The sequence below is a fragment of the Pleurodeles waltl genome, chromosome 3_1 (genome assembly GCF_031143425.1).
Source record: "Pleurodeles waltl isolate 20211129_DDA chromosome 3_1, aPleWal1.hap1.20221129, whole genome shotgun sequence".
In the NCBI taxonomy this organism is placed as follows: domain Eukaryota; kingdom Metazoa; phylum Chordata; class Amphibia; order Caudata; family Salamandridae; genus Pleurodeles; species Pleurodeles waltl.
In genome coordinates, this window is record NC_090440.1 from 1754223445 (window position 1) to 1754249667 (window position 26223).

Below are 26223 nucleotides of genomic sequence, written 5' to 3' on the forward strand. Positions count from 1 at the left end.
GACTGAACGCAAAGAGACTGTCTTCAACAGACAGTAATCGAGTTAGGGAAAATGTGCAGTGACGACCACCATCACCTTTGTGAAAACCCGAGGGGTACTAGTAAGCCTGAAAGGGAGCACAGCAAACAATGCTTGTGGTCCACCTTGAACTGCAGATAGCATCTGTGGATCTGCAAGAAGGGGATGTACCTATATGCCCTAAGTCCTGTATACAGGATCCAGGTCAGACAGAATCTGGTCTAGCATATGTATCTTGAATTTGTCCTTGTGCTGGAAGGTGTTGAGAGGGTGAAGGATCAAAATAGAACAAAGGCCTCCATCCTTCTTTGGCACAAGAAAGTAGCGGGAATAACATCCAGTCCCCATTTCTGAGGCCAGACCCTCTTTATGGCTCCCTTGGCCAAAAAAACCTGTACCTCTTGGCATAAAACAGATCCCTTAAAGCTGCTCTGATATGGTTGACAATGCAGTGGGACAAAAAGGAATAGGAAGGCCCAACCCCGTTGGTCAATGGAGAACACAGCTTTCAGATGCCATATTCTGCAATACCCTGAAGAAAGTGGCTGATCCTGCCTGAAAAGGTACACTAAGAGGTATTGAGGTAATTGCTAGAGGGGATTGAGATATGTGTTGCCCTTGATGGCAGGTCATTGTCTGTTAAGCTCATGGCCTAGGCATCCAAAAGGGCTGGGAGGCCTGTTAAGTGGAAGTGGGACTGACCCTTATGAGACACCAAGCCCCTGACATAACCTCAACAAGAGCAAAACTGCCGGGGGGACTGCTGGACTGTGCTGAGAAACCCAAAATATATGTTGTGGCTCAGCTCTCTAGAGCATTCCAGGAACAAGTCCACCTTTTCACCAAAGAAAGGAACAGTCGAAGGACGTGTTCATTTGGGAAGCCTAGACGCCTGAGAAAAGCCTGTGGAAATTATCGATGAATGGCACTGGACCCTTCTTAGACAATCAGCGTTGTCTAGTTCCGACTGGATGGCGTACCTGGACACATTCTGGCCATGCTAAATCGTTTAGGTAAAGGAAGCCCAAAAGGTTTGTGGGACTGCTGGCAAGATCTTTCCAAACATGTACCAGAGTGTATGGGAGTAACGTCCTAGGTGGCTCCTGGTGTTATCTGACCTAAATGCAAGGCAGGCTTTCGAAAACAACCTTTTCCAAAAGTTTCCATGCATTTGAACTCGTTCTCACTCTAGAGTAGCTGGAGAGGCGTTAGGATTCACACTGCTAGTGGACGGCTTCACTACTAAAGCCTCAAAAGCTGGATACTGGATTAAAAAAATGCAGGCCACCAGGCAATAGACTATGGTGGTGTGGGACCTGGTGATTGACCAGAGGGCCAGAACTGTGCATCAGTGAGGGCCTCGATGAAGGGCAAGAGAGGTGTGGTTGGTGACTGGCTAGGAAAAGGGAATTTAGTGCATATCTTTGTTTCAACTTCATTGCTGGAGGTCAAGGACTTCGACAACCTTCCTAACAACTGCAAAAGGCGCACTCTTGCTGATCCAAGTGGGGGAAACCAACCCAGTAACGGGTGAGGTTTCCAAAGCATTGGCATTTTGTAGATCCATATACCAATTGGGATTCAACTTAAGGTGGGGGAAACTCGTCCTCATCCCCTTCTTTCTCATCTCCATATGGCTGGCTTTAATCAAGGTCTAAACCAAAAAATTGCGTAAAATTGTGCTCGACTTTGCAGTAAGGGAATATGGTCTGAATCTGAGGGTTTGATTATTGGTTGTGCCACATCAAGGTCTAGACACTGCCTCAGTCGAGGTAGAAACAAATTTGTCTCAGAGTCAGATACAACTATAAACTGTGGCTTCTCCTCAGGCATCAGTGATGGTGTCAGTACCCAAAGAACTGATTCAGCCCACTTTCCGGTGCAGATTTCATCCCGAAGTCGGCACCTGCAAGGGCATTCAAGGGGCACAGAGTGCCAAGGACAGATTCATGGCAGAAACCAGACTGGAGGTCCTGCTAATTCGTGGGGCTCAAAAGTGCACAAGGGAGTCAGAAGCGAGCCTAAGATGTGAAGCGTGGCCTCTCCAAAGGGTTGGCCCTGCTGCAATGTTACCAATGGACCAGGGAATTGTGGGTACATCGCAACCAAAGTTGAAATCGGCTCCTCGTTGGAATGGAAGTGAGACTTTGGGGCACAGAGACACAATCGCACCTTCACTAGAGAATGAAAGGGGCGGAATGAGGTCGATTCCTGATAGGACTTCGGATGTTTCTTCTTGGACTACCTGAAGACTTCGACCATGAAAAAGATCTCCCAAAGAAACGACTATGCAAGAGGATCCGCACTATCCACTTCAACCTGAAGCACCACATGCATGGAGTCTTATGGTGTTTCACCACGTAAATCTTCAGATTCTCAGATTGCTTTTGGATTCTGGGCTCAGCCATTGCAGGCCTTGAAGCTGTGCACTGAACCTAAACACCATAGGCACACCTCATGGGGATCTGACACAGCCATCTGTTTGTGTCAGTCCCTACAGGTTTTAAACCCCTATAGACTGTGGGTGTGGCACATCAAAGTCAACACTGCAAGAATAGTCAAAGGGGGAAAGGGAGTGGTGGGCACTGTACAACATTTGAGAAAGGAAGAGACAGGCAAAGATGAAAAACCTGTATGCACTACACATTTGAACACCTCTACAAAATAGAACACACACACACAAACACTTTAGATCATGCACCAAGAATTGTCATTACATCTGCACACATACGAAAGAGGATTCCCATCCTGTAAAGCTGCCAAATATAAATCGGTGTATAAAGTACAAAGTAGGATTACTGGCATCGCCAGCCACATGTAAAGCACTAGTACTGCGGTTCTTAACTTTTTGACTGCTATGGACTCCTGAATCATTACTGGAAGCCGGGATCCCCAGTGAGTAATTATTGAAAGCCAGGGGACCCGACCTAAACATTTTCTATGGTTTGGGCCACAAAACAATATTCAAAAATACAAAAACAAGTATGCACCAGACATGCTCAAAATACTAAAACTTTTTGTGTATTTCAGAACGTCTTCAATTCTTCAATTTTGCTTCCTTATTTTTCTATACTTTATCAATGTGAATCGATTAATTGTAATACAATTTAATTTGGTGAAACATTCGTGGATCTCCGGAGTAGGCCTTGCAGACCTCCAGGGTTCCTCGGACCACCCCACTGCACTTATAGTCTGCTGATGGAAAGCGTTTTACGGTTTAGTGCACCATTTCTACCTTCTGAAGCGTAGCCAGAAGCATAGGGCATTGTTAAAACTGGCACTAAAAGAGCAGCGTTCTCTCTTCAAAAGTGTAGTGAGGATGATGTATACAAATAGGGATTCAATCCCATTTCTTTGTGCAGAATTGAATACCACTGACAGAGAAGCTATGATTAACAACATACTAAAGTAATGGTTTTAACATAATACAGAGCGATACATATGCAGTATGACTGCAAATACAATTCAGATAAAGGAATTTTTAATTCAATGTTATTGAAAGTCAAGACACTTTGGTTTCAGTGGCGCTGGGGAGGTGGTGAGGATCTCAGACACTTACATTCTTGGAAGGATGACTGCAACTGCAGCTCAAGCTTTTAAGTACCGGTTCTCTGTGGATTGGCTAATGGTCGATAATCAGGCTTTTGTTTTGCTGTACACACTCCCGAGAGGCTGGATATGGTAGCTCGCAGATCGACAAAGTGATAGAGATTTCACTGCTGGATTACCACTTTAAATCTATCCCATGTCCCTGGTGACTATAAATCATTAGCACATGCCGGCTAGCTGTGGATTATGTGAAATTAAATGCTTTGTCTCCGCTCAGTAATGCAAGAAGCTAAATGAACCACCAGAATGAAAGCATGTTGAGCACCAGCAAGAGACAAACCAAGCTTAGGGCTAATGTGACTTGCAAAAAGGTACACATTTTAAATAAAAATAATTTTAGAACATTAGTACAAAGTCAGCCATTAAATCTCTGACAACAAGCATCACAGTAAAAATACAGAGCACAAATATCTTCTCAATTACTGAGTGGTAAGAATCCCACACTTCCAAGAGGGGCTTAAAATACGTTGAAGCAAGACTCAAAGTCTGTGAGTCAGAGGAGGTGAAACTGAGACAAAGTTTACCAGTAGCTCTGGGATACATTTTCAGCCCTTGAAGAAGCCATCACAGAGCCTGTTTCAAGGCCACCTGTCAAAGTGCAGTTGCATGAAGCTGCAAAGGCTAGGTGGAGCTGCTAGCATTTACAGACCCTTCATAGGTTCACGGAGGTGGTACCTAGGTTTCTGTCTTCCCCTCTTACTCTGACACTCTCCTTCATACTTCCAAGTGGCCTAAACATGTATATATTTTTTCAGCACAGCCTTACCAAACAGGCCTCATATCTTGTTAAGCCAATATCCAATGAAGTCGAGGCATTTCTTGATATTTGAGAAACAAAATATGAATGAAAGTATATTATGTTTTTTGAGGTGTGGATAACCTTATTACAAAACCAACTCTATTAAGAGTGTAAAACGTTAACAAAGCTGTTTTAATAAGCATCTTCTTTGATTAGTAAAACCAGCTCCTGTGGACATTTAAGGTAGATCAGGTGCTGCTAATACATGTTTTATACTAATTAATAAGTACTAGAAACAGAAGCATGAAACAGAAGAACGATGGGATTATTCATCTTCTGGTCTCATCCCCGCTCCAAACTTTGTGTTTTGTAACATTAACTAACCTCTGTCAAAAGGCCACAGATACAATCTAGATTTAAAGGCATTACAGGTTGCGAAACTCGAGCCTAAGGTTGTACCAAACGGTGAGGGCTGATTGGCGTTGAATGGTAAATCTGGGCAGCTCCTTACCAGAGCTGTTAACGATTATAGCAGTTACACCAGATATTTGCTTATAATCTGAACACAACAAATATTGTGGCTTTCCATCGCTGAACACGTGATCTGATTCTAGAAGAGAATTTTGCCAGACCAGTAAACTTCGATCATGTGCACTACTTTTATAATGAATGCCACTTTACCTGAAATAAAAACTATTGGAAGGATTATCACACTTAATACATAATTGGTGGGGATGCTTTTAAACAGTTAAGATAACGACGTTACCTACTAGCAGCTAGTTTCCAAAGGTTCCAGGCCTGAACAGTATCTACACATTCAAATGGACACTGAAATTGGCAAACTATTGATTAGCCACGTATATCAAGTAGAGATGTTAGGTACCATGGCTCTGACCTAACTCTATGAGAGAAGGAGTTATTGTGGTCTGTCACTGAGAAATGCAGTACATACTCTTCCTAGCTGTGCGTTCTCTCCTAAAATATGGACTTTTATTTTTAAGTGCAATCCTTGCCTGAAGATTGGTCTGGTTTAGGAGCATGGGGCCTGGGAGTATGCTCCTTAGGTGTACTTCATCTCCTGAGTTTAGGACTTGTGGTAACATGGAAACAGAGGGTTAAATGACCACCAGGCTGAGTCAATCTTTGGACATTTAAATCCCAGTGAAAGACATATTATGTGGGTACTCTATAAGTATACTTGGTAAAAATTTGGTTGGCCGCAGAATATAGGGAGCATAAGAAAAAATAAAACTCCAACTTCTGACACCCACCACACTCCCTAGGGAAACTAGAAATAGCTAGACTACACCAGTCTTAAAAGAAAAAACATACTTCAAAACATTAAATGTGTTCAAATATATAAAGTCTCTAAATTAAATACTTGCATCTTCCCCAGATATATAGAACAGCTCAACTAATGCACAAAACGAAACAGGCAGCCCTAATACTAAAATAGTTAAGGGAAGCATGTCCACCTCTTTACCATCAGAACTTGCTTTCACACAAGCATCCATTCCTCCCAACCGCCTTGCCCCACCCTCAAACTTTACTTCTATACTGATTGATAAACAAAAGCAACAATGTCAGAGTCACAGAGACATAAATACTTCTTGGATACTGAAGTAATACAGTTGCCAACGGTGGCACTCAAAATACCTCAGGAAACCAAAATAATGAGGGACACATACATACACAGATGACTGAAAAATGTGCTTTAAAAAAAAACACAAACCTAGACAGATTCACTGTGGATACATTTATAGAGAGGACAGTTATAATACATACAGCAGGTCCTGTAATCTCAATCTGTTTAACCAGGAGTAAAACGATTTAAGATTGTCAATTCAGTGCTGGTGACACTTGTAATCCAATCATGCATCTGATATGTCAAGGTTATGTCAAGGTTTTGATTCTAGCAAAGTTTGGGTGGTGCCACATGCCTGATGACAACCAAACCGTGACCACTGCAGAGTTCTTATTCTTTCAAATACTTCAATATTCCTAGTATGTTTTTGAATGCTCTCTAGGCTTTTTAATCAAACGAGGGCTCTGGAGGACAAGTTACTCACCTTAGTGAATTCCCCTAACGCCAGACTGAGTTTAGAACTTTTTCCACAGCAAACTGCCCCTGTGTGCTGGCAGATGGGGCCACATGACTCAGAGGTAACCTCACTTCTCCTTCATAAGTAACAGTGCAGGGACGCATACAGGTGCCACCACTGCATGATAACCTTTAAACTCTTCAGCGCTTTCAGCTGAAGATCTCCCTTGACAAACAGGAAGAATGTCTGTGTGAGAAATCTGACCTTATTAGAGCCTTAAAAGTGCATTCTACAGAATACGGAAGAAGGGAGGTCAGTGAGGAATCAGCAGTTCGACTGAGTATCCACCAGATACAGAAAAGTAGTAACTTGCTCTACCAATGGATATTTCAAACAGGATATTCCCCACCTTTTGAACAGATTTAAAACAATTCACTTCCTAAATGGTGCCAGGTCTGGAAAGTGGACTTGCAACAGGAAGTCCTATAGGTGTCGCGTAGGCTCATTATTCTGAGACTACTGGATTTGTACGGCAGAATCGCCTGCGGTGTGGGAGACTGAGTCTTAGCCCACTACAGGCGACACCTGTCGGCCCAATTTGGGTTTTTCTCTGGCTAACTAGCAGTGCCTCATCTCTACCCAAGAGCAGGGATGATTGGGCAGCCGAGCACATGACCCAATTGACTCCTCAGGGAAATTGTGGTCAATCAGATCACATCCGTTTCTCTGAATTACATTAGTCTCACATACACAAGGACAATCAGAGGCAGATGTTTCAATAAGGTTTCATTTAAGTAACTGCATTTTAGATAAGGCATGTACTGCAATAACCAGGACGATAAAGCATGACAGGCTTAAAATTGTGACAAGGAGAGTAAAGCATAAAAATAACGCTACCATGTTGTTACTAGAGTCATTAAAATAATTCCTACCTAGGGTATATTATAGCACAGCATGTTAAGCTCTAGTTCTGCCCTTTAGAATCCCCTGGGAAGACAACATCCCTCATACCTGAGCAAGAGGCCTGTAGCGTACAGAAGCAGCTGTAGCGAAGCGTTCAGCAATCAGCATACAGTTGTGGTCATCTGGCTGGAATCTCCCTGTAACGTGTATGGGACAGGGAAGTGTTTTCATAATAAAACAGCTGATGTTCTGTGAAAATGTCCCTACATAAGGATGTGCATGTTTCTAAGAACACTAGAGACAAAGCGTTACCACATTTACCAGCAACCTACCTTACTGCAGCCTTGAAAAAGCACAGAGTGAAATAAATGTCTTGTTTAAGAACACAGTGCTGACCTAGGCAAAGAACAGCTAGATAGAGAGAAATAAAACAAGACCGCAAATGTGGCTTTTATTAAAATAATAAACAAAGCTGAATAAAATATATCTAGTTTAAAGTGCGCAGCAGCAGGCCTAGTTTGCTAAAATAACGTGCATGGAACTATAACTAAAATGGCTACACAACACAGGATGGAGCAGGTGAAATAGTCCTCTTGACTGCCAACACAGTAATGCTTGGTGAAAGTGTGTATGCAACCCTTCAAGCAGCCTAGCAGATATCCAATGCAGGAAAACCAGTGGCAAATTCCGATATGGCAGTCGTAACTGTGATGGAATGGAATGGACTTGAGTGGTCTCAGAAGGTTTCTCTTCAGCCAAGGCATAATATGTCTCTCTGCATAGGACGATTGAGCTAGACAAGTCTAGCTTCTTATCTCCTTCTCACCAGCGGCAAAGCCAAAAAACTGTTCACCAACCACTTTCTTTCATGCACTCAATGTAAAAGCAAAGAGCTCTTTTGGGATCCACCTGCAGAAACCTGTCCTCATCCTTAGGGGGATGAGGCAGAATGCGGATTACTGCAGTAAAAGAAACACTTTCCGTGGAGGTGGGGGGGCGTGGATGGGGATGAACCCAGTGGGGAGGAACACACTGTCTTTGGGAAAGTATCTAAGTCACCAGTCAAACTGGAAGGTGAAATATATAAAAATATGGCACACAACATAATGGAGGTGGTATGCCCTCACAGTGAAATAAAACCCAAAGATATTTCACTATATAGGCCAGGCTAAACTTTTCAGACCTCGGTGGGAATAAATCCTTAAATTCCCACCTGTACTTAGGAAAGTGCCAAAGGCTAGAAAAAAGATTGAAAGATTTTTAGCTTAGTTTTTAAAATAGGACTGGAAGAAACTGGGTTGTTGGTTAAATGGGGGTCGGGGAGGGCCCTCTGTTCAAGCAAAAGCCACAATCCCCATCAGGGTGTACCACAAGTTACTAAATTGACCAGTGCTTAACCTTCTGGTAGCTCACCCCAAAACCAGCCAGGCTTAACTTTGAGGCATTGTGTAAAGTAGTAATGCATCCCACAAACAGTAATAAAGTGAAAACAACACAAGAAAAATCCCACATCAATTTAGAAAATAAATAGTAAATGTTAATACATTATTTGACAGATTTTGCAAGCTTAAATATGTGTTTTTATACTGAAATCTCTACTGGTAATGCAAGCGGCCTTTCACGCACTGCATTTCGTTGGCGCGCCTAACCTAGTAGTAAAGGCTTTATATTCAAATTACACACTGTAAATTGGCAGCCAAAGGGAATATGTTTCAGGGCTTTGGGACTACTTGTCAAGTGGACAAATACACAAAAGCCTACTGTCCTTTAGCCCAAATAGGTCTTTGATGATTAGGACTCCACACTCCTGCAAATTAGCCTAACTAAGGGTTGAGGTAAGGATCTAGAATTTCTTAGCAGTCATTTTTCTCATAAGAAGCCCCAGAAGGAGCACTTGAATTTCACTAACAGGCTTTGTTTAGTTACCAAAAATAGCAAAAGCCTCTTAAGGAACTCTTCTCCATATGAGCACCTCCCTATGATTCAAATGCTTGACAGATGCCTCCATTTCTGGAAAGCCTTCAAAACTACTTGACTTATTGGCTCACATTCTAAGTCATAGACAAGGGAATGTTCTGTAATTAAAGTTTAAAACTCCGATAAGCTGTACCAAGAGCGGTAGAGCGCTATACAAGAAAACTTTCATCATAATATTTCAACAGCAGGTACATAAGCCTTTCCATTTTCTCTTTACCGTTCACTGAGCTGGGTTTTTAAAACATGCCTGGCTGACGAGATGCTCTCCAAACAAGAGTTTATTATACTAGGCATAGCATAAAGCTTCATCATATCATCATATTATGACAAAATCCACATGAGAGATACGCCTAATGCATCTATCAGGCTTATACTAGGCCTCAGGATTTACTATCAATTTACTCTGACAAGGACCAACCTCATTATTTCTATTTTTGAAACATTTTCAGTTAATAACTATCCATTTCCTTCAGCTCCAAAATAGGACAAAGGTGCATCTGTTTTCCATAAAGACAATCCTTCGGTGAAACACTTAACAAAATCCCTGAACTGCTTCTGCACTAGAAGATTTCTGTGAAGACATGAAACTGTAGAGTAGGTATATATAAAAAAAAAAAAGGGGGGGGAACAGTCAGACCTTTAATTTTAAAGAGATAGTCTGTTGTTTGTCAAAAGTCACCAATAATTATAATCAAGTGTAGATTTTATAAATTCACACATTGCAATTTTTAATTAATAAAAGTGTTTTTTCCCCAAAAAGATAACATAAAAAAAAACAATATCTGAGTCTTTCTTGTATCATTTCCAGGCCACAAAATGCAGCCGTATAACCCAACACAAGGGGTCCTTGCACTCCAGCTGAACAGCATGCAGCTCCTGCTCGGAGTGCTTTAAAAAATGTGGTTAGATCTGCTTTTTTGTGTTGCTGGGGAGCAACTGCACACCCTGCAGCCCACTCACAACATTAAAAAAATGCTTGGTTGTGCTCCTGCCCCTTCCAAGGGCATCATCAAGAAGAAGAAATATAATTTAGAAATGCCTAATGGCATGCTCCTTGCACAGGGCAGTGAATAATCAACGAGCCGCTACTGCCACTAATTTATTAATCTTTTCTTTTTTTATGGGCAGTACCCACAACATGCCAAATGTAGGCGTTTATGAGGCTAGCCACAAGACCTCTATGGTCCTTGCCAGTTCCACCGCCAGCAACCAAATGAGTGCTGGCAGAAACTGGCATTTTTATTTTTTCCTGTGGGTGCCCTGCTGCTCACCTGAGGCACCCACAGCTTCAAACTAAGTTGGGGCCACAAGGGGAGCCCCAGCTGGCTTCCCTGGTGAAGACGGACAATTTGTATTTTGTTGTGTGTGCCCCGGTGATCACCTGAGGCACTCATATACCTTTAATTTGTTGGAGGCTACAGTGGAAGCCCTATGGTGTCCACCCGCTCCCCTGATTGGAGCAGCTTAATCTACTTTTTGTGAGTGCCCATCTGGGGCCCCCACATGTCCATATATGCTGGTGTCCCTGGGGGAGCCCAAAGGACCCTGCCGACTCCCCAGCCAGCACCAATCTTGGGTGCTGGCAGGAGCCGGATACAAGTATGCTCCCACCATGGGGAACCATACTCGAGCCCAGTGGGACAGGGTCACCTATGGCATAGTACAGCTTGGAAAGTGGCGCAACACTTCCCCACCTCCCCTTCATCCACCCAAAAAGAAAAGATTTGATGCCAGGGGATGGGATCCCTGGAGCTATAATTCAGTTCAGAGAGTGGAACGACAATCCCCCCCACCCCCCAAAAAAAAAAAAAAAAATTATATACACACACACACACACACACACAGTGATGAATACTGCCCAAAAAAAAAAAGTCAATGCAGTACTTTCCAAACAATTATCAAGACACATACAGAGTCAAAACTACATGCGTTGTTCATCACCAAGACTTAGCTACATGAGGATGCCGGCCCTGATGTCGTCCAAGCCCTGGACCCCGTCCCTTGATATTCAGAATTGGGAGAGCCTGCTCCTTTTTCTGACACTAAGCACCACTTTCACTCTCTCTGGAATACTTCTGTATAGACCACCTGATCCATTTGATCACTTTCTTCAGGCCATCTCCGAAGTGACCGTAGGCCTAACCATAGATAGGGCGAACTTCACCCTGCTTGATGACTTCAATATACATGTGGGTGACACTTGACCTTGCCTCCCTACAGCTAATGAAATTGGTGTATGGCCCAACTCACAAGAAGGGGTGTACTATTGACCTTGTATTTAACAATATTTCCAATCTCCAGATCTAGAACCCCTTACCTTTAACTTAGACAGACCACTTCCTATCCCGATCTCCTTACACCTTCCTTTCCCACTTGTTCCTGGTCCTCCAGTTAGTCAGCTGGAACGATTCTGGAACGATGCTGGCCCAAATTGTACCTTGAAAGCTGGTCAACTGCCCTGGAGGCAACAAGACCAGATTTATCCGATCAAATGACCCTGATTATTCACAGGTTTAATGAGTGGATCACCAACTCCTTGGACACTGTTTTGCCGGCAAAGTGGCATAAGAATGCCCAGTGGAGCAACAAATCCCCCTGGTTTACTGCCCATCTAGTGGCTCTGAAAAGGAAGCTTGTGTTTGGGAAGAAGCTGGAAAAGGTCCTATGACGAGGCTAGCAAATTCAGGTATAGGAAAGCCATAAGGTTTTATCATGCCAAAACAATAGTGTCCCAAGGCTCTTACTTTGTCACAAAAACAAACAAAGGGATCTTTCGGATCCTCAAAGGAATCACCAAGCCTAAACCAACCAGGCCTACTCTGGAAGCCTGTGTTTCGCATAGTAATAACCTGGAACTCTTCTTCCAAAAGAAGATAATGGATATTTACTCCTCTTTCCCAGAGAGGTCAAATATGGTTGACTATCTGGAAAGCCCCTGTTAGACCAACTAGAAGGCAATCTTACAGACTTTCCCAATCTCACCTTGAGTTGTTTAACCAACCATTTGAACACACTAAGATCAGGATCCCCATAAGACAATGCCAGTTTCAAATCCTCCACCCAGGGTTTGAATGATGCCTGACAGATCTACTAAATCTTTCTCTTACTAGGGGGTAGGACCCCACTCAATGGAAGCGGGCAGTAATCAAACCACTTTAAAAAAAAAAATCTGACCTCACGCCAACCCCCCTCTGACTGAGTAATTACAGGCTGGTCTCCCTCCTTCCAGGAGCCTACGAGCTCATAGAAACAAAATGTAAATAAATATCTCTCTGCCTTCCTTGAGTACAATTAAGTCCATCACCCCACCCAAATGGGGTTCCGACCACAGCACAGTGCAGAAAGAGCCTTTCTGGCTGTGGTTTAAAAACTTAGATGACTGCTGGATCAAGGAGGTTCGGCGGACATTATTCTTTTAGATCTCAGTGCTGCCTTTTATACGGTAGATTATTCTACACCTTTTCCAAGAATATCATATGTAGGTACTGATGGCAGAGCACTAAAATGGCTTTCCTCCATTTTGGAGAGCAGAGCTTTCCAGGTTGTATATCAGCCCTGCTACTCTACCAGTCTTCCTTATAGCTGTGGGGTACTTCAGGGGTTGCTGCCTCTTCCCCCCCGTTCTACTTTTTTTTTTTTTTTTTAACCTTTATATGTACCCCGGCTGAAACAGGCTCTTTCGGGGTGGTCATTGGTTCCTTATGCAGACGACACCCAGCTGGTCATGTCAATCTCGCCCGACCTCAGCTCAAGCCACCCACCCCTGGCCCCATACCTTCAGGAAGTAGCCATCCATCTGGATAACTGCTAATTGTAACTCAACAAAGACAAGATGGAGGTTATGCTGCTGGGCAACAATCTCTGTGACCACGTCTTGAATCCCATGCTGAACTGCCAGAGTGGGCTTCCTAGCCCAAAATGCTGATAAAGAGCCTTGGGATGTGGCTGGACTATAGCCTCATGATGGTGCTCCAACCTAAAAAGCTTGCTGAAAGCTGCTTTGGTATCCCGAGACTGGTGAGGAAGGTCCTTAATCATCTCCCTCTCACAGCTAGAAGATTAATTGTTAGGTCCTTGTGTTATTCTGCCTGGACTACGGGAATGTTCTGTACCTCAGCTCACCTCAATATGTGTTTAGAAGGTTGCAGGTTGTCCAGAACGCCACTGCCCAGCACCTTATGAACATCCCGAGATATCAGTCCACCAAAAAGGCTCTAGAAGAACTACACTTGCCCCTGGTGGAGCGACAAGTGCAATTTAAGACCTTATGCACTATGCATAGCGCACTCAACAAAAAAGGCTCCTTATTGTTAAGACCTCCAGCGTCCCCATACATGCCTGGGAGGTACCTCAGATCCTCCTCGGCACATCTGTTGAATGACCCCAAGAGCCACAGATTTCAATGGGGTGGCTGTTCAACAGCCTGCTTAGCTCCCAAACTCTGGAACACCATACCCTCAGAGATACGAAAATTGGAGGATGGACTTTCTTTTTGTAAAGCCCTGAAAACTTGGTTGTTTAGGAACTAATTTTCGACGCTGCGGTGATCTGACGAACTGAAAGGTCTGTTCTAGCACTGGGAGGCCTTAGGGTAGCCATGAGCTCTACAACAACTCTTGACTAGACTATTGTTAGCACTTGAACCGAAGACGGGCATTAAGAAAAACAGTCATAGTCAATCTGAAGAGCAATTCTAAAAGGCAAAACCTTGATAATAATGTTCAAATAGTGTAATGTGTCACACTGAATCAGTATACACAAAAGCAACTGCACAAAGGGGAAAAAAAGCAGAGAAGAGATAGCGCTGCCTTATATTCCATGTTAGTCTGTATGTAGACTTCAATTTTCCTCTATAAAAGCACAAATAAAAATCATCACAAAAGTAATTCTCAGGCACTTGCTTCCTGTCGCAAAGAATAAACATCTTTTAGAACAGCTGTCCCCCAACTGAAAGTCCTATCCTTAAGGGGAGTGAATGTAATCTTTTTTGTAAATCGCTATTAATTAATCTGTAATACATTGAAGCTTAATATCGCAAAATACAACCCTATCTCTAATTTCCCCATTACAGGGTACTTCGAAAATCTCTAGTCACCTGTAAAAAAGAAATTACAAAGCTGATCCTCATCTGTACTAAATTATTACAGTGGGGTTGTGACCTGGTAAGGCCTGCACCCCAGGTGAAAGCCACGTCCACTCAGCATTATTACAGCTGCAGGTTAAACAAAGCAGCGAAAATGACTACTGCCCTTTTGTTTTCCACCTTTTCTTTTCTTCTAACGAACAATGATGTTCAGAAACGCAATATTGATGGTATTATGTTTATTTCTTTGTACACTAAAGGATATTACAGGACAAATCTCTTTGAATTTATCTACACACTGCGAGACGCATATTTTTAATATGACTTGCATTAAACCGATTCTCACATCACTTTGCAACAAAGTGTTAACAGACGCTTTTACGTTCAATTTTGTACAAGAATACAGGTATACTTTTAATCGTCAAGTTAGGCAACCATATTGGTTATTTCCTATGAAAGATCATGGCAAATGATTTAAAGCGGTTGAGGGAAGGGTGCTGTTGTGACCATGCATTAAAAAGAAGAACATTATCTGTAATCCATTTTAAGGGTATTGCAAGTCATCTCGGATTCTCATGACTTTTAAAGGAGTTCTGCCTTCGGCTTCATTCCTCCAAATGGGAACTGAACAACTTGGTGACTTGCAACATCCTTATAATGTACAGGAAGGCTACTTTATTCCATATATTACTCATTTTCTGTTCCCCAAATCATATCCAGGGTGTGAGAGCACTTTACAAGCGACTCACTGCTGAGTAAAGTAGAATCCACAATTATATTGCACAAGGATGAATAGAACAGTTACAGTAAGGACTTTAAGTATGATTTAAAAAAAAGGTAAAAAGTAAACCTATGAATCTTTTCCAAGAAGCGTGGCCTGTGCAAATAATGGAGAGGCTTAAACATGTGAACGAAAATTATGTGCTTCACTTAATGTGCCACCTAACTAGTATTTTAGTGCCTCTCAGTGAGCCTTCTATGATTCAATTAAAAAACATTAAATAAAGAACAAGCACCTGAAACAAGCTAAGCCTATTAGCTTTTGTCAATGCTTGTTAGCATTATTCTATAAATGAGTAACAATGATATTGTTGTGAACAATTAGAATTGAAAATGCTTCAGTTTCAAAAGTATGAGACGAATTTAAACATTACTGAGTTTAGTGGAAAGGGCAGTGGTCTTTAAATTGGCACACTCACTCCTGCTATCCCCTTAACCCCACTTTCCTCAGCAGGCTCTCTCTGACACTCACCTTTTATTATTATTCTGAAATCCTCTATCTGCAAATTTCACACCTCATTTCTTTCTTCCATACATTCTTTTGATTCTCTCCTTCATTTTACTACCTCTTCCACACACATACAACGTTAAGCTCTTAGTTTCCTTTTACTTTGAAACTGGCAATATTTCAACACCTTCACCTTTGTACTTCTTCCCCACACATTCATGTATGGTCACAGTTACAAGTGGTGCATGTACTCACTGGTCTGTGATCTCTCAGGAGAGGCCAATGACTGGATGAGCATGCAGTCTGAACACCAACAGGCCCCACTGGCAGGCACAGCAAGAACCTTACACTGCCTTCAGCTCCCCATCGTGGGCAACTCCAGACAAACACAGTTCACAGTACATGTATACAAGATTAATATGCCTCAATAAAAGTACAGAAAAACAGGGAATTCAGTAAAACATTAAATGTAAACTGGAGCTACTGCACTGACATGCTTTACGTGAATGTTTTTTTAAGGTCACTGTTTGAGAAATCGACCACGTCTTTGCCTTTTAGAGTTAAGGACACGAATATAGCTCCCCGTTCTAAAGTTAGTTTTTAATTACTGCTGGGTGTGAGACCTACAGGGACCCATCCCTCTTGAAGCCCTGTTTCGGTAATCAAAAATGCACAAATGTACAGGTATATTTTCATAATAATAGATAAAACAATGCTAGCTAATAGGGTGAAGTACACAAGCAGGTCGGATATATATGAACCGGTTTCTTAGTAGAATAAGTGTCCTTTGTAGGCATACCTCTTAATAAAGCATTAGCAAAACCATCCCTCAACTCGGGAGCAAAGGCACTGCAGGTCTTGGAAGCACTCCAAACGAAGGCTTTCCCGCAGCTCTTAGCTATTTCAAAGTTTAACACTCCAGAAGAGTATCAGAGCTCTTTAGCTAATGACCTTAACCAGAGAGGCTCCACCTCCCCAAAGCTTCCTCTCTGCCCAGGGTGAACCCAGAAGGTTATACATTTGTGAAAAGTTAACAGAAGTCGGAATTCACCAAGAAGTTCTTTGTGTAGGTTGCTTTTCGTTTCCCAAAGAAAACAGGAGGGTGGTGGACGCAGGAGAACAAGCAGCAGTGAGGGATCCCCAGGATCAGGTTATCAGTGCAGCAGTAGATTCAGTTGAACATTCAACAACTGCCTGTTGGCACGTTATCTCCCTCTTAAAGTAACAACGGTTGTGACTATGCTCCTTCAAACCTGAGGCGCAACTAAATATTGCAAATTTACCATATGGTCCACTTCGGACAACACTCGGAAGATGAGACGCTTAGAACAAAGTGGAAAACCTAAAGACTGTGGCTCTGTAAGAATGGAAAACAAATCTTGAACAGTACACACCAAAATACAGGTGGGATTTTGCAAACCCCAAAATGGCCAAAACAGCCGCCTTCGCAACATCAGAATCAGCTGCAAAGATATTATCAAAAATGGAACAAGAAGCAAAATACCACTCCCCCTAAAACATCTTGTTCAAGAGCGAGAATTATTTCAGTAAAGGCACAATGATGGCTCAACACCTAGACCTGTAGGGGGAGCGGTGACTTCCTTCTCGGAAGAGAGGAAACTCATAACTATGGACAGATGGGTTCTAAACATTATTCAAAGAAGTTACTCAATCCGTTTCTATTCACCAAAACTCTTATCCAAGCATTATCTGTCCTTAATGCAAGTTGAAACTCATTTCTTTTACTACAAAACTGAGCAATAGAAAACTTGCCATCATACCAATAAAAGACAGCAGTTTATAACATACATTTCCTGACACTAAGGAAAATCACAGCAAAACAATATCAATCCATTTTTAGATCCACAGTTCATAAACAAATTTATCACCAGTGAAAAATTCAGATAGCTCGCGTCAAATCTACCCATTTGTAAATAAGGCATTCTGGCTTTGCACCACAGATCTGCAAGATGAGTATTTTCACACCCCAGTTCACAACCACACTGGATATATCTGAGCTTCCTAGTAGGAAACGATCATAATCTATACGCAGTGCTGCCGATCGGCCTGAAATCAGCCATACAAATTTCCTCAAAGTGAATGGTAGTAGTCGCAACTTATCTAAGAGAGAAGGAGGCATTTGTTTATCCCTACCTCGATAACTGGCTGATGAAAGCAGACTCTCGGTCATAAGCAGCAAAGGATTTCTGAAAAACAGCAAGGCTGTTAACCAAATTGGGATGCCAGATCAAAAGGAGCAAACCAACAGCGATGTCAGTACAGTACCTGACTGAAACATATATATATATATATATATATATATATATATATATATATATATATATTTATTTTTTTCCACTGAAAAAAACAAAGGTTACAGGGACGTTAGAGCAAGGAAATAGAATTAAAAACAAAAAAAACAAAGGGCACAGGAACTTTATAGCTTCTCACATTTTAAATGTACAAAACCTTAGAAATGTAACTCTTATAGTTGGACTTATCTCAGGTAACTATAACTCATGTGGTAAGGTAACTATTACTTGCGCACCTGCCACGCAGTTTTTTCATCAAAAAGTTTAACGCAAATATTACAATATTATCAAAGATGTCAAGAGTGCCAGGATTTGTGGGGTAATTAGCAGTGTATGTGGTGAGGGTGTGTGTTATAGTTACCTTAGGGCACTTATAGCTTGTTTTCCACTCTTGTGCAAATTTGCGACCCCGTTGCAGATATGCAGCAATTTTTTTTTTTTTTAATGCTTTTTTGTGTGGGGGTGGGTGGAAGTTAAGAATCCCTCTGGGACCAGCGCACCATAACTAAAGGGTCAGGGTTTCCGTCCCTACCCTAGCTCCTTTTCTTATTTTTACAATTTTTTCAGGGACTCAGCTGAAGCTGAGCCCTACGATGGCTGCCAACACTTCGTTGTTGAGGTGTTGGCAGCCGATCAGATCTCCACATCCCTATTTATACAAATTTGGCTTTTCGTCAATATTTCAAAAACCACTGAATGGATTAGCACCAGATCACAAAAAGGTTGCTTTCTGGACCAAGAGCTAGGCTTCTGCCACATTTGGTGTAAACCTGTCCAGTGGTTCGGACTCTAGTCCTGTTCACAATCCAAATGGAAATTAACATGGAGAAAAACGTTTTGGGCACCCTCCCCTTTTTTTTTTTTCTCAGCCCCCGCTTGACGGATCACCCTGAAGCTTTCCAGACAGCAGCCGAAATGAGCGGCGTGTTCTTTTAGAAAATTTTGTGAAGATTCGTCTTACGCCGTCAAAGATATAGGCAAGGTAAAAAAACAAGCGCTTTTTCTATAGAAACTAGGTCCTAACTATAACTACCTAGTGGCGACTGCCACTAGGTTATAGATAAATGCATGAATAATGTGGGCGCAAAGGTAGCCACTTTAAACAAAACTATAATTTAGAGGAGAATGTATAATCTATTTGCAAGAAATGTGTGGCTCTGAGACATACCAGCAATCATATAACTCTTCAAGTTGCATCACTCCCATCATCTTGCACATTGACAGTTCCAAATGGAAGAGACTCTTAATGAACCTTTTCCACCAGTGCCTCAAAGATCTATAGTCTCAGAAAAGAGACAATTAAGAAGACCCCATCCATCTCACAATATCAGCACTGAACTTTCTAGTATGTTGGTGCAAAACTCAGAATTTACTAGTTGAAGTTCCTTTTTAAAAGAAAAAAACAATGCTGACCAGGAATGCCCCTCAGTAAGTATTGGAAGAGTTTGGGGGTGCACATGAATAATATGAGAGTTTAAGGTCTATGAGCAACCAGAGTAAAGGGCTATCACATCAATCTTCTGGAATCAAAAGCAGTGCACCTTTTTCTATCTTTGGATCAACATGTCCTTTGATTAATCAGACAATACCATTAAAAAACATAATGCCAACATACAGGGAGGAACAAGATCAAGACAGTTATCCTTCCAGGCTCAAACCATGAGGCACTGGACCCAGGCCAGGGGTCTATCACTCACAGCAATTCATATCCTAGGGACTTGGAATCAAGAGGTGGATTTTGACATTATGATGAAAATCACAAATGGGTACTAAACAAAAAAGTTGTAGAGGACATTTTCGCAGGGCTCGACCCCAGCTATTTCCAGTCAAACGATCGCTCAATGGCAACTCATCACCAACAGAGAAGACTCTCCATTTTCAAGATAGGAGGGTTTTACATTTTTATTCAGCTAAGACTCAGGAAATAAAAAAAACTGAACAATTACTTGTGAGGCAAGGTCTGGCTACTTCTAAACAATTGATTACCAGATGCATAGTAGCATGTGCTTATAAGCTTTCTAGCGCTCCCTAGTAGTCTCAAGGTCCATTCCACAAGAAAAGCTGCAACCACTGTCTGGGTTAGACATACGTCTATCTATGGCATCTGTAAAGCAGCTACATGGAAAAGAACCATACTTTTACTTTACTAGACACAATTTCCTGGAGGCAAATGCTCAAGTAGAGGCAAAAGTTGGACAGAAAACATTTAGACAACTTTTTAAATGAAGTCCATGTCTGTACAATGAACTAATTAAGTTTTTTTGTTTTCCTTCTACAATTTAACAGACCCATACTATACTATTAGCTTGCTACTCTATTCAAGCCTTTAGTACTATTACTGTAGATCCTACAATTCACAAGAAAAGATTACATTGTGGGATGGAGTGCACCCTAGACTCAAAGGAACAAGCTCCCTTTTATCTACACATAATGTAAGCCCATAAATCTGCATGTTTACCTTCATGTGCACAATATTTAAAGGGATTATAGATGACAGATGGTAAACTCAAAGCAGTTTACACATTCTATAGCATAATCATGGACATTCAGGAGAAAAATAACATTTCTTATAGACTTCCATGGATGTGATCTTGGGTGAAACCATGGATAATGACATTCTACAATGTAAGGTCCATGGAGGAATGGCTTTACAGAAAGGTCCAGGATCACCGCAGGCATTAATATGATTGCCATGAAGAACAGAAGATGCAGAAAAGAGGAGCAAATGGGAAGGAGAAATTAGAAGAACAGGGAGTTGTAAGGGGTGACAGAATGGGGAGCTGAATTGAGACAGGAGAATGGGGAGCTGCATGGGGACAGGCAAATGGGGAGCGGCAAGAGACCTGGGGGTGCAGGGGAGCTGTAGCAGCTTTCTCCACCACAGTAACAAGATTCAGAAGGAAGTGGACTTGGCAAAAAACCAGCACAATATTAAAAGTAAAGAGACATTTTTTAGCAAAATGCCACCAAGGCCACTTGAGTCTCTAACGCTACAGTCCAGTTCCTACACACTTTTTCTAAAAAGTCAGGCTTACTCAGGGGAGAGATTGGTGTACTTTTGTGAAGAAGGGAAAGTAAGGACTAAGAGAAAATTAATCACTATAAAAGCAACAGTATTACTCTGTAGCCATGTTCTATACCCTTTTCATTTGAATCCAGAGCTCACAAAAGGATTTGATCATAAGATCACATTTCTCAGAACCAGTTTTAAGAGGATTAGTTTGGAAAAGACTCCACTGTTTAGCATGGTGTCATGAAAAGAGCACACATTTGACAATGTGGCTTAACTCCCAATTGGTAATATCAGACACACAATTACAACTTGGCAATATGCACTTTTACTGCAATGCCATGAGGTAGGTTGACTATCTCCAAAATAAATGAGTTGGAATCCTTTAGTAATTAGTATTGTACAAATACAATTTCAGAGTTCTAAAGGCAACAGGAATGCAAAATATTTTCTCAGGGGGTAGGTATGTGGTCTTGGTTGAAAAACAGAAAGACTAACTTCTTGGTTAAAGTGGAACTATAGTAAAGGTTTTAGAAATAAGAGTTACGGAACACTTTTTTGTGTGAAAGACAATGTAACAGCTACTTGGGGGGGGGGGGGGGGGGTGAGGGGGGCATGAAGCTCAGCAATCCTGGCAGAGATTAATGCAGCCAGAATGGCTGTTTTTCAAGTCACAACGGAAAGAAGTCTTAATCTCACAATGTTGCAAGAGAGGTTAGAACAAGATTAAGATCCCATTGCGTTGCTGGACCACAGATTGGAAGATGCCAATAAAGTAAGCCATCAAAAGTGTTTTTCCCCAAAAGAAACTACATAAAAGTCAGAGAGTCAACGAAGAGCAATTTGAACAAATTATGTCACAAAAGCATTGTTAACATACTCATGGGAGAAATGAACTGTACAAATGACATTATTTTACTTGCTGTGATGAAGGACTAGACATCTATATATTTCATATTCCATAATGTTTTTCTGCACTGGTGGGCTGAGAGTCCTGAAAGTACTTTAGCAAGGCAAAAAAAAGAGGTGGGCGACACTAAATGCAACAACTTTCCAGAGATTGACAGCTCTGCCACACCTACTACCACTAAATGCACTTTTCATTGATACTTCAATAATGTGAAATCCAGCCCAGGATGACAGAGCAGTACAGACAGAGCTGGCTACATGGATGAAAAAATGCATAATACTAATTTACATACATTACATTGAATTATCTTTGGTCCCACTTCACAGGCAAATGATTAAGACATTCCAAGCCAAAGTAATGGCACAGGTTGATTGATCCAGTTAAAGGCCAGGGATGCAGAGAAATGCATATCACCAAAATACATTATTTATTCCCCAATGGTACGTGGCACACACTTAAATCCAATTTAGTGAATTCACTCAGTGTACAGTCACTCATGATTATTTTTGAAAGAACGTTTCCGATCAGTTTTAGGATATCGACTGTACCTTTGTTCACGATACACTTCCACAGTCTTGATGAATGTATAGAATCTGAAAGAAACAAAAGCAGATGATCAGAACACAACTTCATTTAAACAATACAGCAAACCACCAACTGAGCATAGCCCTTTCATAAATACCCATGAAATGCACTTACAGAATGACTTCAATAGTATATGGGTGGATACAATGAGCGGTTCACAACAGCTGTGCTACCGGTCTAAATGTACTGTGACACTCAATTGTGCAAACATTAAGCAGATCATTTGGTATCTGTAAGTTAAACGCAAGAGTGAATCTTGGAAAGATAGGAAAAAGTTACTTAAACTTAAATGCAACTCCAGTTCTACAGCTGTGTTATTTCCGATATACATTCACATCAAGATGCAGTGGTAAAAAAACCAAAATGAAGATATTACCATCATAGCTCTTTTAGCATTCTAGCACAAAAAGCTAATTGTGTTTCAGTCTGTCAGTCTCAGCTCAGGTTACAAAAGGTATGTTTAGACTCTCAAACAATAAAGCAAGACATTATCAAATTTTACACCTCACCTGGAAGGAGGGCCAGCAATTGAATCTATCAAGCAGGCCTACACCAGAGAATTGTTATGGGGGTAAGGAATTTTCTTCTCCCACACGGGATCTTCCCTAAACTTGGACGCTTGGAATCAGATAAGGATCTTTTTCACCAGGAGGTAAACATTAGGAAAGATTTAACATTTTAAACTATTCCTGAACAGGAGAAGCTACTGGAACACAAACTACATACACTCTCAGTATGGTTTGAGGAAGCAAATTCGACTCAAAACAATAGAGAACCGTATGAGAAATATTTTAAGGGGGCATTTAGTGAGGGATGGCACAAAAGATTTTACAAACCAATGGGTCACCATTAAACAAAGACAGTCCACAACGATTATTGTTGGTGATTGTAGATGATGAAAGATTGAATAAGAGGTCAAGCCTCCTCTATTTTCACTGGATGATACCTTTACAAATCCCATACAATGTTAGCATGTGATGTCAAAGGCTCAGAGAATTCGTAATTCTATGATTTAGTGATTGAAAGTACAAGTTCTCCGAATTATAATTTGGAGCGACCGATGAGGACATGGGACAACTATCCCTGAAAAAATAGTGTTTTGATTAAAGAGTGTAAAAGAGTAATGCTATCCTATATTTCAGAGCAGAACCAGGGCATGTACCATAACAAAAACAAAGATTTCACCTGATTCATTGTAACTAGCAACATCGAACACCATAAATCAGCTAAGCAACAGTCTTATTCTAAGCAACTATGCTAAACATGACCAAAGAGATGGACTTCAAATTCAATATAAAGCATTTTATTGTTCCCTCTTTACATCCCAGCTGTGCTTTTTCACTACCTTGCTCGACAGATACAAGACTTCATTTGGCACAAATTGAGATGCAGGGTAGCCCTGGTGAAGCTCTGCTTACCCTTAGATGAGAGCGGGCTTGCTGTGCGGCACTTCGAGTAGTATTAACTTGCCTCTCAAACTCAATGAGTCACTAAATGGCTGGCTGGCTTACACCAGTCGGACACAGCCACAAATCTACTGGCCTGGGACTTGCCCACTATCCTCCATCTGTTACACTCCCGCTCATGAACACGACCACCCAATTCCCTGTTGCTGGGAGTGGCCTATTGCTGCTTTCGTAGATGTCTCCACCTCACTAGACTCACATTCCCCAACACACAAGGGAGGATGCTGCTCGGTACGCCAAGGAATGCCAGATTCACCCTGGTAGCTGTGTTGGCTTTATGGCATACACACGTTGGGTGACCTGTATTGGGACGGGGCCTTGGCACAGTTCAAGATATTGATGGAGGTGGATGGACTACCTCCAGGCCACTTTTTACTCTATAACTCATTGACTGCTTCCTTGGGGACCTGATGGGGGATATAGCAAATTAACTATGCACCCTCCTCACAATCCAGCATCTTCACAGGATGGGGAGGGGCAGATGCCTCATACACTGGTTTGGTGACTTGCTCCGTAGCCACACTGCCCCGCCAACTAACAGCCCTATGGCGTCACTGAGAGAGTATTCAGTAATTAGCATGTCCTTGCACAGACAAGGAATGGGATGCCCTGTTGGAGAGCCAAAGACAAGTGCACCAAAACACCCATTTCAAACTCATTCAACTGTACATTGTACATAGGGCGCATCTCACTCTTGCCAACATATATTGTTACTACCACAGAGCCAACGCCACTTGCCCTTGCTGCAGTCTAATAAATGCGGACTTTCCTCACACTATGGACTTGTCCATGTTTGCATAGCTACTGTTTGAATATCATGTCCTGTTTATCCACAAGCACTGGGTGACCAGATCTGCATAAATTGGAAATATGTCTCCTGTGATTATTCCGCAGGCACAAGAAATACAAAGCCACTTCCCATTTCCTAGATTTGAAACTAATAGTAGCCAAGCAACTTATTACTCACAGAGTGAAGTGCCTGGCTCCCCATCCATTTGCTGCCTGAATACGCTCAATGGGGCTCAGACAGAAAGTGGTCCCCCTACAAAAGGTAAAATAATCTGAGATTACGAAAACACCATATTGCCACTCACTGGGATGTCATCTTATCTGAACTTCAATTAACTCCCCAGAGAATGCAGACGGCGGCACCGACATACCATAGAGAGGTATGGACAACGCACCAACCATTGCAATTCATCAGTCATTTATTACCACTGTGCACTGATACACACTACACACATGAACTCCCACGAGGCCTCAATAAGGCATTATTCTTGGTACAGTTATGAGTGTTTGGTGTTGTCTTTGTTGGGTATGGAATACGGGCCTCGCAATCGTATGGTTTCTTATGTTATCAATTCTGTTCTGTTGCTGTTATATAACATATATATCCACTGAATCTGTTAGCAAAATTACCAATAATAAACCTGTTAGCCCCCCTTTGTTTGTCTTTACACAAGGGGTAATGTACTAGTCTCCTAACAGCACTGTTGGTGAAATCTGTATAGGACAACATACTTTTTTGACTGTGAAGAGCTCTGCTGTTAAATGTATACTGTTTTATACGTTGTTTACATTATTTTTGTACTGTAAAACAAAAACTCAGATTCAAACAAAACGAAGCATTTTATTGTTAGAAAAAATGGAGTCCCTCAAATGTTCCAAAACGAGTGATTTAAAAAAGCACTACTCAGTGCTTTACTGTGTGTGTGTGTGTGTGTGTGTGTGTGTGTGTGTGTGTGATGTACAATCTATGAATACATTAAAACCACTGCAGTAAATAATAAGGAGAAGCACAGAGCAAGTGGGAGGAGAACTCAATAATCTAAGGTAGATTCTATGGTCATGTCTGTTACAATACACTCCACTTTGAGAAAACTCAAGGTTTCAGCCGATAGGTGTTTAATCCACAGGTCATCATAAGCGCAGGAAAACTTTTAAAGAGCTCCCTGAGTAGGAGGTAAAGCACATGAAAGGATTCTGACAGTCTTATGATTTACAAAAGTGGATTTGAGCTCTGTTCTCATGTCAACTTAGAAAGGCCGCAGAAATCTAGAAGAAATCTAAAAAATAGAAACATAGTGTAATGGTAAGAATAATAGAGTAACATTACTGTTAACTGCAAAATTTATAACTTTACCCTTAATTAAATAATAAGAATTGTTATGGAAAAAGACTATGGCAGACAGTGGACATTTTGGCTATATGTAAAGCCAGCATTTAATGTGAAAGTCAGAAAAAAACATAAGTTTAAACTGTTGTAGAATCCAATGTTGGTGCTTTAAAAAACAGTTTCCAAAACTTAACTTGCATGGTTTTCAGTCAAAGCAGGCCATGT

General features: G+C 41.6%; 1 protein-coding gene across 2 annotated transcripts in view; it reads right to left on the minus strand.

The window, feature by feature from the left end:
* ADARB1 (adenosine deaminase RNA specific B1) overlaps positions 1-26223 on the minus strand; it is a 770933-nt gene that overhangs the window by 612009 nt on the left and 132701 nt on the right. The window contains exon 2 of one of the 2 annotated variants that reach the window (XM_069225700.1): positions 22380-22424. The gene's annotated coding sequence lies outside the window, so the exon portion shown is untranslated. Of the gene's footprint in view, positions 1-7419; positions 7511-22379; positions 22425-26223 lie in introns of those variants that run through there. The other variant, XM_069225699.1, reaches the window with a different exon arrangement.